The sequence below is a fragment of the Lissotriton vulgaris genome, chromosome 6 (genome assembly GCF_964263255.1).
Source record: "Lissotriton vulgaris chromosome 6, aLisVul1.2, whole genome shotgun sequence".
In the NCBI taxonomy this organism is placed as follows: Eukaryota; Metazoa; Chordata; class Amphibia; order Caudata; family Salamandridae; genus Lissotriton; species Lissotriton vulgaris.
In genome coordinates, this window is record NC_141694.1 from 1,758,914,967 (window position 1) to 1,758,929,982 (window position 15,016).

The window sequence follows — 15,016 nt, forward strand, 5'->3', positions numbered from 1 at the left end:
GAATTGCAGATGTAGGGAGAGATTTAGATGGCGTGATCATGGAGATGTAGCTGATATCTATCTCGGGCACGTTTAACACGAGACAACAAAACAATCCTTGTCGGTGAGATTCACAATAGTGGTGCGATTCACAACAGGGTGTGCGAGTGGGAAAGGATAAAAGCTTGAGTGTCACCAGTGAACAGGTGAAAAGAGATCTCAGAGGAGACTATGATGCTTCTGAGTGCTATCACGTTCAAAGTGAAGAGTAGTGGTCCTCAAGCGGAGCCTTAGAGTGATCCAGTAGAAGTGTCATGGGGATGAAGGGCTGGCCGATCCACAACAATGAGGAGCAGCTGGTGAAAGTCTAGAATAGGCCAGGAGAGGGCAGTGAAAGCAAACCTAGCTTGGTCAGGTCTACAAGGGGTATGTTATTCTATATTATTGCCACTGTGTCCAAAGCTGAAGAGAAGTTGTTTACATGTGGTTGTGGTGAGCCGATGTGACAATGTTGGAATCATGAGGGGGTGCAGACTCAGTGGTTTGCAGTTGTTTGAATCATTACAATGAATGTTTAGGTTGTTTTACAATAGCTAGTTAGAGATATCACTTAAGAGTAATCTCTAAAGAGTTTTGGAGCAGTGAGAGAAGAGGGAGAAAAGTGGTCATTGGAAGGATTGTAGAGGTCAGCAGAGGGATTCTTGATGACAGAGAAGATAGTGGTGATTGTAAAACCACATGGAGGGAAAGGTCTAAGAGTTGGACTAGGAAGCCCCAAGTGCAAGGGATAGGAGCCTTTCCTGGCCAAGAAGCACCTAAGGTGGGCTCAAGGGAGCACATGATGAGTTTGTTGGACGAAGTATGGTTTGATATTCTCCTGGGTTGGGCGGTGGGGGAGAAGGAAGATGCAACGATTTAGGCACAGCGAAGTAAAAATGAGAAACAGGGACACTGGAAGACGGCAAGGCAGAGTGTGAATAAAGATCTGAGTTTGGAGATACTGGGCAAAGAGACTATGTCACAGAACATGGGAGAGATGGAGAACTAGGAGGAGCCAAGGACAAGTGTGAGTAAAGATCTGATTTAGGAGGTATTGCGCAAGGAGACATTTTCCTCGAAAATGAAAGTAATCTTGAAAAATGGGTTTGTAGAAGACAGCAGTAAGTACAGTGTCTTTCAGATAGGAAATAAGATTGGGGGAGATGGGTGGCCTGGCCAGGTTGAGAGCTATTTATATTTGGTACCTTGTGGCACTGGATTTTGGGGAGACCCACGTTTGGGCGAGTAGTTTGGAATGAAGGTTTCTTGGGGTGAGATGCTGCTGGGCTCCCAATGCCAGTGAGGAAAAGGGACTGTATGCACATTTTGGAAAAAAATTACCAAGAGCCATATGTTCATTAATATAATTATAATAGCGTTCCTCTGGTGCATGCTGTTGTTATTATTAATTAGCCCTTCAAGAGCGCACAATCTGCCATTAGTATGTCATCGCAATGCCTTTTGGGGTCTGGGTTATAACTTTCCAAATGTTTTCCTGTGCATGATTGACATCTGAGCCAGTCTGAAAAAAGAAAATGAATCTAAACAAAGTAACATAAAAAATTAAATTGAGAGACTTGCAAAGTTTCAATGGGATTAATCCGGAACCATCTAGCGGCATACGAGGTACTAACACAACCATCATTACCCGCCACATTCCAGCACACAGCGAGGATACAAAAGGGGCTGACTGATCCATATAATCATGTGTATTACACACTCTGAACCCACTCACTAATATATTATGGGTTGATAGAGTTGAAGGGTTTTTATTTATTTACAAGAATGTGAACAGCGTGAACCGTGCTCAATGGGAAGCAGGCGGCTTAACAAAAAAGTAGAGTTCAAATAGGAATTCAGAAAATAAGAGATCAGGAAAAGTATGCAACAGCAAAAAAGGAATGAGTAAAATGTACCTACAAACTGTACAAATACACAAAAAAATGTTGTTTTTAAAAAGGTAACAGTAATCAAAATGAAGGAACAAAAGTAGAAAACGCCCAAGTATATTTTAGTTAGCAAACAGGCAACTTCTCCGCCTAGCCTTGCAAACAACACAATTAGGTATAAAGGTATGTGGGTGAGAAGCGGGAGACAATAGATCGGTCGTTAGCGAAACACAGCCAATATTCTTGCACCCACAATGAAGCGAAGCGGTGTACTACCAGAATATTCAGCTTTACACCCCCTACAAAAATATTTACTCCAGAATATCAACGAGAACTAAAGCTTCAGGGTTACAAGGAAGAAGCTGCCTGTGGTCTGAATCCTTCTAGCAACATCTATTTTGGCAGCAATGCCGAGCATGGGCGTGCAAGGCTTTGTACATTACGCACTATGCCTTAAACGTATTAATATTATTATTATTATTTATACGTTTTTTATAGTGCTAGCTAGACCCGAAGGTATCCGAGCACTTCACATATAATGCAAGATCATTAGATTGAAGTACATACAAAAAAACAGACAAAGAAAATCGAAAGTTGAAATTTATAATAAGTATTTAGGAAAGTAATCCAAAGTAACTTGAAAGTTTGATTCTGAGAGGGAGGTATAATCAATGGAGTTGTTTCAGGGTAGGATGAGGAGTACAGGATGAATATCAGCAGGGCTAAGGATGTGGGGGAGGCCGGTGAGCAGGGTGTTTCTCCCAAAAATGACCTGCACAGTGGATTGAAAGTTGTTAGTGTGCAGGAAGAATAAGCTACTTACCTTTGTTACTGCTTCTTCTTGTGGCTCGTCACCTTGTGAATGTCTCCATGCACCAGACTAGACCTGGAAACTCTTGCAATACCTCCTGCACACAGGCAGATGGCTCCATCAGCCTCCACCACACTTCTGCTAGACATGGCGACACAGAACCGCATAAAGGTGCCACCCCTGCATGCTGATATTGATTTCATCATCTTTGCTTTCCTCGCCCAAAGACGCAGAGCACAGCAGGACAGATTTACATCTGGCTGGAAGTGTGCTAAATCTAATGTGGAACATCATCAAATCCTAAAGGTCCACCTCACAAAATGGGGGTGGGTAGGCTGTGAGGAATCTGCAGTTAGATAAGTATCCACCAGAAAGAGCATTACCGGAAATAAGTAGCTTTTGATGGATACTTTTAACTGCAAATTTCTCACCTTCTGAAGTGATCGCAAAGTAATGTCCAAGAAGGTGGGTCTGCGTAGTGAACTTTACACCACAAAGACCCGCTGTAATGGGCGTGCAAATTGGCCCTCCCTGATGTGTTGTGAATTGATAGAGTAATAACGGGGGAAGTATGGACAGAGGACCACTTGGCTGCTTGGTAGAGATGAAAACCAGAACGGCCCAAGCTAGGACAGTAGTATTGGCTTTCACTCTGGTGGAATGATCACTAAGTCCCCCAGGAGGGTCCTTTCGGGCCAAGGCACATCACAGCTTGTGCAGAGTACAATCCATCAGGTCCTTTTCTGGATCACCTGTCCTTTCTTTGCACCAGCGAACCTGAGAAACAGCAGAACTTCTATACAGTATGCCTGGGTCCTATCAATGAACAAGCTAAGGATATGCCTTAGATCCAACTGGTGTAGTCATTACTCCTCTTTAAAAGGACGTGGCTGGGAAACGAGAAGAGCAAGGAGAGCATGATGGACTGTCCGACATTGACAGAGGATACCACTTTTAGAAGAAAGGATGCACAAATCTTAAGTAGCAACCTGTCAGGGAAGACAGTAGTACATTGAGGGTGAACTGACAAACACAGCAGTTCACTGACACAACGTGCAGATGTGCAGTTCACTGACACAACATACAGATGTAGCTGCAATGAGAAATAGAGTCTTCAAGGTAGAAGGTTTCAGAGGCTCAAAGGAAGCACATATCAAGAACATTAGAATCGAACTAAAGTACACCTGTGGCATGATGAAAGAAGCAGGTGGAAACATAATGGGTTTAAGCGGGGTGACAAATGACCCTTAAAGGTGGCCACTGCAAAGCCTGCCTGGCTAAAGATACACCCACAAAAGAACATCACACATGGTGAGAAAAATGGATCAGAAGCTGGAATGAATGAATACGTTTGGTAGAACGGCAACAGACATTCAAAATGACATCCACCGTCTCAGATGGGAGATCAAAATGTATCACCTAGTCCCACTCAATCTCAACAAAAAAGGTATTGATTGTGAAGGTTGAGTGCAGCATCATACCTCCCTGCTTGTTCAGATGCTCATGAGCTGCAGTTTAAAGTACCAGACCACCCTTCCCTAATCAGGGACCCCTACAATCAACTATGATTGATCGTGCCTTACTTTCTACTTCTGCCACTGAGATCAGTGGATTGTCTCTAAGGATTGGCTACTGGAGACGAAAGTACCCACATGCACTTTCGAGGTTCGATCACTCAGGTAACTCCTGAGCCAGTTCAATGTGATGCACCTAACACCCATCTCCCACAGACGGATCACAAGAGTGCTGTGGGAGATGGTGTCGAAGGCGGCCGACAGATTGAGTAGAACCAAGATGGCTGATTGTCTAGCATCAAGGGAGAGTCTTATATTATCAACTACATCCAGCAGAGTGGTTATAGTGCTGTGTGAGGCCCAAAACCAGGATTGAGAAGGGTCCAGTAGATTGTTACTCTCCAGGAAGGTAGTACGTTGTTTATTAATTAGTGACTCCAGGACTTTACCAAAAAAAGGGAGAAGGGAAATGGGCTGATAGTTGTTTGTCTCCTTAGAGTCCATGGTAGGCTTCTTTAATATGGGCTTGAACATGGCCGCTTTCCACCTTATTAGAACAGTTGAGTGTCATAAGGATAGGTTGAAAAGCTTAGTGGGGCCTGAGAGAAGGGCTGGCCCAATTATAGATAGGATATGAGGGGAGACTGGGTCAGCAGGGGAACCTGATTTAACCTTACAGAGGGCAGTGCTGACTTCCTCTTGAGTGAATTCAGTGAATTCATTCAGGGAATGGTTAATGATGGGCGAATGGTGCTGATTTTGACCAGCCCTGTAGGAAAAAAGGTTGTGGATGTTGTTAATTTTGTCCACAAAAAAGGAGGACAAGGTGTCCGCCCACGTTTGCAAAATGAGTTGTTCCGGCTGACTTGAGGTGGGACTGGTGAATTATTTTAATAATTTATAAAGTTCTTTATAAAAGTTGGAAGCCTTATTTATCCTGAATACCAAAGTCAGAGGATCAGTACAGGGAATAGGGTGAGGGAGCTGACAAAATGGAAAAACAACAAAGATGAGGGAACGGAATCACAGATGCGAACTATAGCACCAAGGGAAAGAGTTGGTGGTGGCTGAAGTAGCCTTTTTCAGACCCGACCCTGGAAGCTATTGTCATCCATAACTGTAGTCTCCACTGCCCCGTTCTCCATCTCCTCCATGTGGTACAATTCCTGACTCTCTTATGTGGTACCTAGCCCTGAATCCTACGCTGTCCTGGATACATTGTGAAGCCCTTCAGGGCAACTACGTCACACACAGTCTGGACATGGGATTTGGGGTCGTCAACGGAGAACCCTAGGGTGGGAAATAACAAGCTGGAAGTGGTATGACCTCACAACAAAATTAAGCTACTTCCTGTGGGGCTGCAGGACCAGCATATGAAAGTACATGTTTTGAAGGTCCTTGGACACCACCCAATCCTAGGGGTCTAAGGCCGGCAAGACCTTAGAAAGTGTCATCACTTTAAACTTCTCCTTATGGAGAAGTGTCGCTCAATGATTAGAGCGGCAGACTCTGATGCAGAGGTCTAGCCCGGGACCAGGGTTCAATTCCCCGCCTCGGCGGGTCTTGGGCTCAAAATTCCACAGACCTGATAATTCTTGCCTCTGTGCCTATTCCAATCATGGAGTCCCACTCTACAACTCTGGGCAATAGCTTGCTTGATCTCCACAACGGCCCCCACAACGCTAAGAATGCCGGGCCTCCACCTTGAGGGTGCCGAGGAGGGGACGCATCACAGGGAAAGCCAGGATGGGTTCCACAGCGGTATTCGTACAAGCGCCTTGAGACCCTTGCGGGTGAGTAGTGCGCTATACAACTATCAATTTACATTTACATTTACTTATTGAGGAAAGGATGCAAGGGCCTGATGTCCAGGATAGGCCTCTGGTCATATCCTTCTTGGAAACCACGAAGAACTGGCAGTAGCAAATCAGCACTCTCTGCCTCAGGTAAATGTTTAATCACTCCTTTGACAAACAACATCAGTGCATCTTTGGACAGAATATATCCATCGACCTATAAGCGTAAGCTGGGGGACAGTGGGGAGGAATATACACAAAGGCAAGGCAATATCAAAGAGCAATAGGTAAGGCAGCCACTGCTGGATCCAGACACCAGATGGCTGGAGGACAAGCTAAAGAGACTTGACAGCAGTGACTGGAGAAAAGGCGGAGGAGGAGAGCAGCTGCTGTTGTTAAACTCATCCTTTGCTTCCACACCTGTGCCTGCCACCTGTGAAGGTTGCTGCACAGGCTGAGAGAGTTGTGTAGGTTGCTGCACAGGCTGAGAGAGTTGTGTAGGTTGCTGCACATGCTGACAGAGTTGTCGCTGGAGATATGCAAGACCCCTCAAACATGCTCTAAATGTTCTGTTTAGCTGATGGAACTGGCAAGCACTAAAATAGAAACTCCAGTGTCCAGGACAGAACAAAGAACATACTTCATCTTGTACTGTTTGAGCAAAGGTATTTGCACACATCCTCTGGCAGGCCGGAAACACCTTGTGAGCCATGTCCCAAAGGGCATGTGTGTAACAAACCAAAAGGCAAACAGCATTCAAGAAACACAAAAGCCAAAATGTCAGAAGAAAAAGGTTTCGCCCATGGCATCAATTCTTCTAGATTCACAAGAAATCTAAGTGACCAGAAAAAAATTCAGTTCACTTTACACATGGAATCTCAATGGAGTTGGTTGCTATGTCAAAACTAAGGATCTGTGGTGTCTTGTGACCGAGCAAGAGAGGTGTTTAGCTGCCAGGATTGGGTTACATTAGGGGTTTGTTAAAAGACAACAGGGGCGCAGAGGTGGCTGCCAAAGGCAGCAAAACCTTTGAACGGAGATTAGCTCTAGTCTCCATATGAGATCCGTAGGAGTCCTGGTAATTCCAGGACTTCTGCAACCCTGCAAGTCACCACCACAAAAAAGGCACCTAGTTGTCTTGATGGCCCCAAGGGCAACTCCATGCCAGACTCTGAAGCGATATCCAAGCCACTACCATTTTCCAACTCAAGATGAAGGCCAGTATCTGTATAGTGATGAGTGTGCAAATTATCTGCTGCCTAACTTCTTTCCTCATTGTGTGGAACATGTTGGAGGGCTTGTACGGCATCAGTTGCAAAAACAATCCTGCATCCTCCAGAAGTATTGCTGCCTAGGAAGAGAGAGGGACTAGAGGAGAGACCTCATCAGCTAGTGCATTAGCTTTGGTGGTAGAGTATCACATCATCGGATGAGCCCTTGACGCTTATGGTTCAAAATCCAACACTGAAATCAGGGATGGACCCAGAACTGGTGTCACTGGATATAGGCAGCGCCAATGGAAGATCAAGTGGTGAGACCTGCAGCAGAGAAGTTGAGGCAAGGCAAACCTGTGGAGCAGGCTGACTTCATCCAGAGTCTGTCATTGCCAGAGACAGGGATCAGGAGTGGAAGTCTGACAGTAGACTCCCACGGGTCTGTGGGACCAGAAGGCACAGAAAAGGAATCTGGAAGCATTTGAAGATCTGAGCATAGCCTCCTGGAAGGCCTCAATTTGCTGCACAGTCAACAATGGCCAATGGAAGTCAGGGTACATCGGCCCCAGATTTGCTACGGGGCTTTAAGTCTATGTCAGATGCCTTGAGTATTAGCAGTGATATCTCTCCCTTGATAAGAATTATCTGAGCCTCAAAGAACTTTGGATACACGTTTTCTGCTTCTTCGACTTGTCTTTTGGACAGAAAGAGGTACGGCAGCACAGAAAAGTGTTGGTGGTCCAATGCTGGTCAAAAGGTTCACCAATAGGGTCGGAGGTTAACCGTATCAAAGATCGATGAGAGATCTAGGAGGATAACAAAGCAGAGATCTGAAGGAAGTCTTCAACTTCCTGGAATGCTGTTGTCCCAGTAGTACAATGGAGAGGGATCCAGCCTGATAGGCCTATCGCTACATAATGTGAATTTGTAAAGTGCTGTATCATACTGTTGGAGCGAAACCGAATTCTAATTTTGTTGGCATAGGCAAGCATGGATCATACATGCAGGCCATGACATAGGCCTGTCTCTCAGATTGCGGTCTTGTTGGACAGTAAGGGGCATCCATGGCACTAACCTTGTAGTGGTGAAAGGTACTGCCTTTACCAGGAGTTAAGCAGCAGGGGTGGCAGCATACTGTGTACTTATCAGTAGGAGTGAGCAGGCGCTCTTTAACCTGTCACTGGAGTGCTACCCTACAGGCTCGCTCATTCAAAGTTCTGCTGTGTGTTTAACTCACCCCTTGGCCTACATCAGGTTGAAGTGGAGTGCTGTGCAAAGCATGATTTGTGTATCTGCTCTGGGTATATGTGTGCCTGGGAAGGGTGCAATCCTGGTATAATGCATGTATTGAATGTATGTGTGCTTGTGAGTGCTACAGTACATGAAGTGCAGTGCACGTATGTTAAATGCATGTTCTGGGTTGTGTGTATTTGGGAATGGTACAATACATGGCAGATTCTGGGTCACATTTTGGGAGACGCAGGCATACGTGGTGAAACATCGAGAGAAGGTAGAGGAATTCCCCAAGATTTGTGAATTGCGGCATTCATGTAAGCTGGTTGAGACACACTTGAAGTGGGGACAGCCAGGTTCCCCCTCCCCATATACTTCAAAGGGTGCTCTTTGATTTAGAAAGAGATCACAAAGAAAGGGCTGGGCACCTCTCATGAAGGAGATCGACTGATAAGGGAATCATAAAGAGTAGGGCTGAGGCCCTGGGCTAACCTTTGATGCACAAATCAATGGGCTGACATCCAGGTGTGAACCTTAGTCACTCCCATGGCCTGTGTTGTGGGCTATCAGATTTGGAGTTGCTGCTGCTGTTATGGACAGCTTTCAAGAGGAAGAGGGTAGAGGAGTGGGCACCTCAAAAGTAAACAGACCCCCAACACAAACTTCAAAGACTTAGACTAAATCACATTTGGTGCCTGGAAATGGACTACCAGAAGGGGTTATTAAGACCCGATAAAATTGTCAACTATCAAGCGGTCATAATGGCTGTGTGAGGAGGGGAAGCTGCGTAGGAGTTCTCCCTGTGACCAGGACTTTGGGGCAAGGCCTGCTAGTCTCCCTGCTCGGAGAAGGGACATAACAGAGAGAATCTAAGAACAGAGTGTGGCGCACCATGGCCTGCCTGCATACCAAGACCAGAGTGCCTTGTGAGGAACAGGAGAGTGTAGGAGGGACCGGGGTCTAGTTGGGAACCCTGTCAAGTGACTCCCTTTGCGAGGTGTGAGGAGACAGCTGCTGCACTGATTGGGTCCTTGCCCATGTTCAGGATGGAGTTGGTAACCCTTGTATGCCAAAGGACAGACGCCGTGAATCGAGCTGTGTACATCGTTGTACTGATTCAGCCAGAGCGAATGCGTAGTGAGGAACCGATTACTCTGTATGTCAGGAGGCGTCCCCATGAAAAGACTGCTGTGAGGGTTGTAGCCCTTGTGTGGTGGTGAGCTGTGACCCCTTGTACCAGGAGAGCCACCTATGAGGTCTTCGCTGTGCCGATCGGGCCAAAGCCCTGTACAGTGAGGCTATGGGGTCACCAGTACCAGCAAGACGTATGACCTGGTTGGAGTCGTCACCAGATAAGTGAGGTTGCTATGGAGACCGCTACGTTCTGCACCGGTACTAAGGATTTGTATGAGGATATTTGCACCCCCTCCCCCACCATGGGAAGGACCAGAGACCTATCCTGCATGGAGCAGCTGAAAAGAATATCTGATCGCTGCAGTGGCACAAACGCTTGTGAGGAATTCTGCGACCGCCGAGTGCAGCCTGCTCTGGCTGCGTGCAGTGAACTCGCCTGAAGCAGCTGCTGCTGCTCTAGCACTCACAGAAGGGGCACACTCCAGTGCCTCTGATCCTGCAGATTCAGGAAAGACTGCTTTCGGGCCGGTCGAACCCGGGGAAACTTGCTTGCTACATAGCACTTTGGCGCTGGAACACTTTTGACTGTATCCTAGAGTCGGAGTAGACTCTTGAGACTAGGGGCTAGATGTAGGTAATTCTCATTTACCGACTCTAGAATACCGAATTTTACCGATTCGGTATTCTAGATTCGGTAAATGAGATGTAGTTAAAAATTCTGTATTTTTTACCGATTCTGTAGGATTTGGTAATTACCAAATTGGTATTTACCGATTCGGTAATTGTCATTGATTCCTATGGGCCTTGAGGCCCATAGGAATTAATGTTAATTACCGAATTTACTGAATTTGCAAGGGGAACAGGGTGTCACTTTGACACCCTGTTGCACCTCTGATTCGTGCTTGTGTGCCATGTGGCACACATACATGCCCTAAGGGTGTACATGCACAGATGTGCATGTACACAGGAATTCGTTATTTACCACCAAATAGTATTTGGTGATAAATAATGAATCGGTAAGGGCCTGTGGCACTGATTACAGTGCCACCTACATGTAGATTTTCCGATTCGGTAAATATACCGATTCGGTATTATACCGAACCGGTAAATTTACAGATTCGGTAAATATACAGATTTGTTACATTTTCAGGCCCCTACATCTCCATCTGCAAATACCGGTCGGAAATGGCCGGAATCGGCCGTTACTAACCAGTATTTGCCTTCCTACATCTGGCCGTAGGAGTATTAGTGGGGCTTACCCTAGGTGTTGCCTAAAGTGAAAGGGGAATAACCACACTCGCTAGAGTGAAAAAGAAGTGGGAGACAGATAACTACCTATGAAACACTAGAGCCCTGACCTCGGGGGACTGTGTAGCTGTGTGTGAATGTCACATTTACCTTTGTGTTGGTTGATAGGGGTAAAATAAAATACTCCTCTTTTTTCATAATAGTGAATATTTGGCTAGACAATGATTTAATGCTGTTGCTGCTTGTATTAGGAGATGTGAGCCTGGGTTCACCCCCTGTATCTCCCACACAACCCTCCCCCTAAAGGAGCCTTGGACGGCTCGGACCACACTAACCCCGGCCGCTGTGAATAGGCCCAAAGACTAGGATATGAGGGATTTCTTTTTTTTTTAACTCTTTTCTTCCAGATGCCCTTGATGTATCCATAATAGTACTTCTTAGGGATGACTGAACACACTAGCTATATGTGTCATCTGCAATTCGAAGATCAGTTTTCCTTTGTACCATAACTCCCTGGAAAGGGTGCAGATTTGAATTTAGACAATCATTGGGTTCGGTGTAGACGATCCCGAGTATCCATATGAAAGCTTTACATTTCACTCTCTAAATGCCTAAGGTTTTTTTCTGAACAAGGCCCTATCATAACTAGAAAACTGGAACTTGAGTCAATTCAGAGAAACGAGAGAGGCCATTTAATGACCATTATTGCAGCTGCCTATAATAGGTTATAGCCTTCTTTCGATAAAAAGGTAATGTCTGATGCTTATTGTATTGTATTGTAATTGCATTTATATAGCGCTTACTACCCCTGCATCATAGAAAGGACGGGGGGTGAAGGACACATACATTCGCGGATAGATCCGTTTACACGCGAGCGTGCGCAGGCCTCGCGGGGACGGGGATATCATGGGGGAAGGTTGACACCACTGTGGAACAGATTGCAGGGGGGTGGGTGACGCCGTCAGGCTGAGCAGAGCATTGGGTCAGACCATTCATCACTGTCAGATGAGGGGGTGTCGGGGCACTGGACCGTTCCTGCTCATCTGCTGACTGACAGCTGTTTGAGGCCGCACGCGACCTCCGGGCGGATAATCAGCCGCGCGAGGGGGCGGGGCAGGGGGCGATGCTGCATCAGGGCCTGCGCTGTGCACCGGGTCCCACATCTTTGTAGGCTGGGGCGTTGTAAATCAAAAAGCGCTACTTTAACGGTGCTTTCCTGGGGCAATATTGTAGGAAGAGGAGGCAACAATTGTGCTTTCTTGTAAGGAGTGTTTTTATGGTCTCCCCGAGGGATTACTATATCCGGGGAAGGATGGTGCTTGCCTCGGGAAGCATAAATGCAGCGGAACTGCGGCTCTGTCTTACGGACATTGGACTTTATTATATGTGCACTAAAAAGGAATACACCGAGGGCTATCGAAGCTCCCTCTCCATCTTTGGGCGAACGTCCGAGCGCCCCAGCTGCACTCTGGGCATTACATCTGCTCCAGTTCTTCCAAGGAGGGGACAAGGCGTTTTAAAAAAATGCTTTCCAGCCAGAGTTAGCTCGGAAATGCAGCTGTCTCTGGTTTCGTTCTGAAACACTGCTGTAGATCGCAAGATATGAGGCGAGGAAGCTTGCTTGGAGGGCCGTGCAGTAGACGAATATATGATTATACCACGATTTCAATTACCACGCATGGCTTTACCACGCGAATTTTACATCGCAAGTGGCTTTACCACGCTGGTATTTACAACGTAGGATTTTACTACGCGTAGAAACGTCTTACCTGCACGTCTTTCTCTACGAGCCCTTACTTCCATCCTCCATGGAAACAAGCGTCAAAACACGTATACGTAAATAAAAAAAGGACTGCTTTTTTGACGTACACGGCACGTCTTTGGGCGAGGCTCTTTCCTTTTTCTTCTAAAATTATGTTCGTTTTTTTTTTAAAGTAACCTGCTTGTTATTTTTTGGGGGGGGAGACCCTCCCCAGCCCCCCTCCGAGCCCCCCCTCAAGCCCACGCAGAACGACTTGAAGGAATACCACGTCTCCCCCCCAGCCCGCGGTAAAGACGTCGTGGAAGGCACCCTCGTTTTAAAGACGTTTGCGTGGTAAGTGTCACGTGGTAAACGTTAGTAGTGGTAATGCCTTCGTGATAAATGATGTTTCCCGCAGTAGACACTACTGCCATCTCTGCTGGAAACTGGTGAGGGCAGTAGCGAATGAGCGGGATAACACTACGGCAAAGTGGACGCTAAGCAGTTGGAGTTTGTAACATAATAGGTCATTGCCCACGGATATACCATTTCCAGATTGATTGGCCTAGCTGCAGGAGAGGGCTATACAAAGGGAAAGGGGCTGTAACCTCCAGCATAGCCCGATGCAGTGCAGCGACAATAGACCATCCCGCCCACTGAGGGTTGAATGTTCTAAATTAAAAAGGGAGAAACAGAAAGACAAATCTTGGAATGTTGGTGCAGTAGGTCTGTACCAGCCATTATTGGCCCTCAGCCATTTCGTTAGCTTCAGTGGGACACTCAACATTCCAATGTTCTGCAATGGAAAATAGTTAATGATCTTGTCAATTCAATCAATCAATCATTTCTAAAGCACGCTACTCACCCGTGAGGGTCTCAAGGCGCTTGGGGAGGAGGGGGGGGGGGGGGTGCTACTGATCGAACAGCCAGGTCTTGAGGAGTCTCCTCAAGGTCAGCAGGTTTTGGGTCATTTGATAGCACTTTATCATGGGACATATTTTTCCTCACATAAGAGAAGTTTTGATCAACCCTAATAGAAGATTGGAGGCGGAGAATTTGGCTTAAATCACCTGTGTGCTGAGGAGGTGAGGGGAGGTGTTGATTCTTTGTATTGTGAGATCCAGTTATGAGAGCCAGTGTATAATATTGCAGCACCAGGAATATAATATTTGACCATACAGCGATTAACAGTAGTCTACCAGCACCTGTTCATGCCCTACTCCATAAGAACAGTCGGAATACTGCGGTCTGAACCATGTGTGTTCCGACTACGCAAGCTCTACCACGCTTGCCTTAACCACGCATATGCCGTGGTTAAAATAGTGCGTGGTCTAGCTGGTGGAAGATGGAAGGAGGAAGACTCCGCGGTGAGAAAGTGGGGCTGGTTTTTTTTAGGGCTAGGAGGCGGTCGGGGTAGATTTTAGGGCAGTGAAGGGGTTGGGTAGTTTAATAGACAACGCACAGGGGGCAGGAGAGTCAGGGTTTAAGTTAGGGTGCGGGGTTTTGGCTTTAGGACAGTGGGAGGGGAATGGGTAGTTGGGTTAGTTTTTAGGGCGGGGGGTCGAAGTAGGTTTTAAGGCAGTGGAAGGGGTTAGGGTAGTTTAGTGTAGGGTTTAAGACCTTATGGCAGTGGGAGGGGAATGGGCAGTTGGGGTCGTTTTTAGGACTGGGAAGGCAGTGGAAGGGGTTGGGGTAGTTTAAGGGACGGCGCAAGGGGGTCGGGTGGTGTAAGTTGGGGAGTAGGGTTTTAGGCCTTAGGGCAGTGGGAAGGGAATTGGTAGTTCGGTGCATTTTTAGAGCGGGGTCCGGGTTTATTTTTGGACAGTGGAAGGGGTTGGGGGTAGTGTAGGGTAGTGTAGGGTTTTAGGCCTTAGGGCAGTGCGAAAGGAACGAGTAGATGGGGTAGTTTTTAGGGTTGGGGTGTCGGGGTAGGTTCTAGGGCAGTGGAAGGGGTTGGGGTAGTTTAAAGGAGAGCGCAGGTGTGTGTGGGATGTCAGGTTAGTGAAAGTTAGGGAGCAGGGTTTTAGGCCTTGAGACAGTGGGAGGGGAATGGGTGGTTACGGTAGTTTTTAGTGTTTGGGGTCGGGTAGGTTTTAGGGCAGTGGCAGGGGTTGGGGTAGTTTAAGGGACAGCGCGGCGGCAGGGGAGGGGTGGTGGTCGGTGGGGAAGCGAAGTAATGGTGACCTTAGCCACACATAGCCCTTTACCATTCATGCCTATACCACAAAAGTTCGTGGTAAAGGCTTGTGTGGTAAAGGAATGCGTGGTTATGATGCATTCACAGTTGGTCTGCTTGGTAGAGGCACGTGTGGTAAAACCATTTGTGCGTCTATCATACAACCACAGGCAGCAGAGGTTCCATGAGGTGAGACTGGTAACTTCTGCAACTAATTTACTTTGGATGAGTCTTCACTAAAT

At 46.8% G+C, this 15,016-nt stretch overlaps 1 protein-coding gene across 1 annotated transcript in view; it reads right to left on the bottom strand.

The window, feature by feature from the left end:
- The window catches only part of MSRA (methionine sulfoxide reductase A), a 1,022,917-nt gene that overhangs the window by 688,963 nt on the left and 318,938 nt on the right, over positions 1-15,016 (bottom strand). The gene's annotated exons all lie outside the window — the stretch shown is intronic.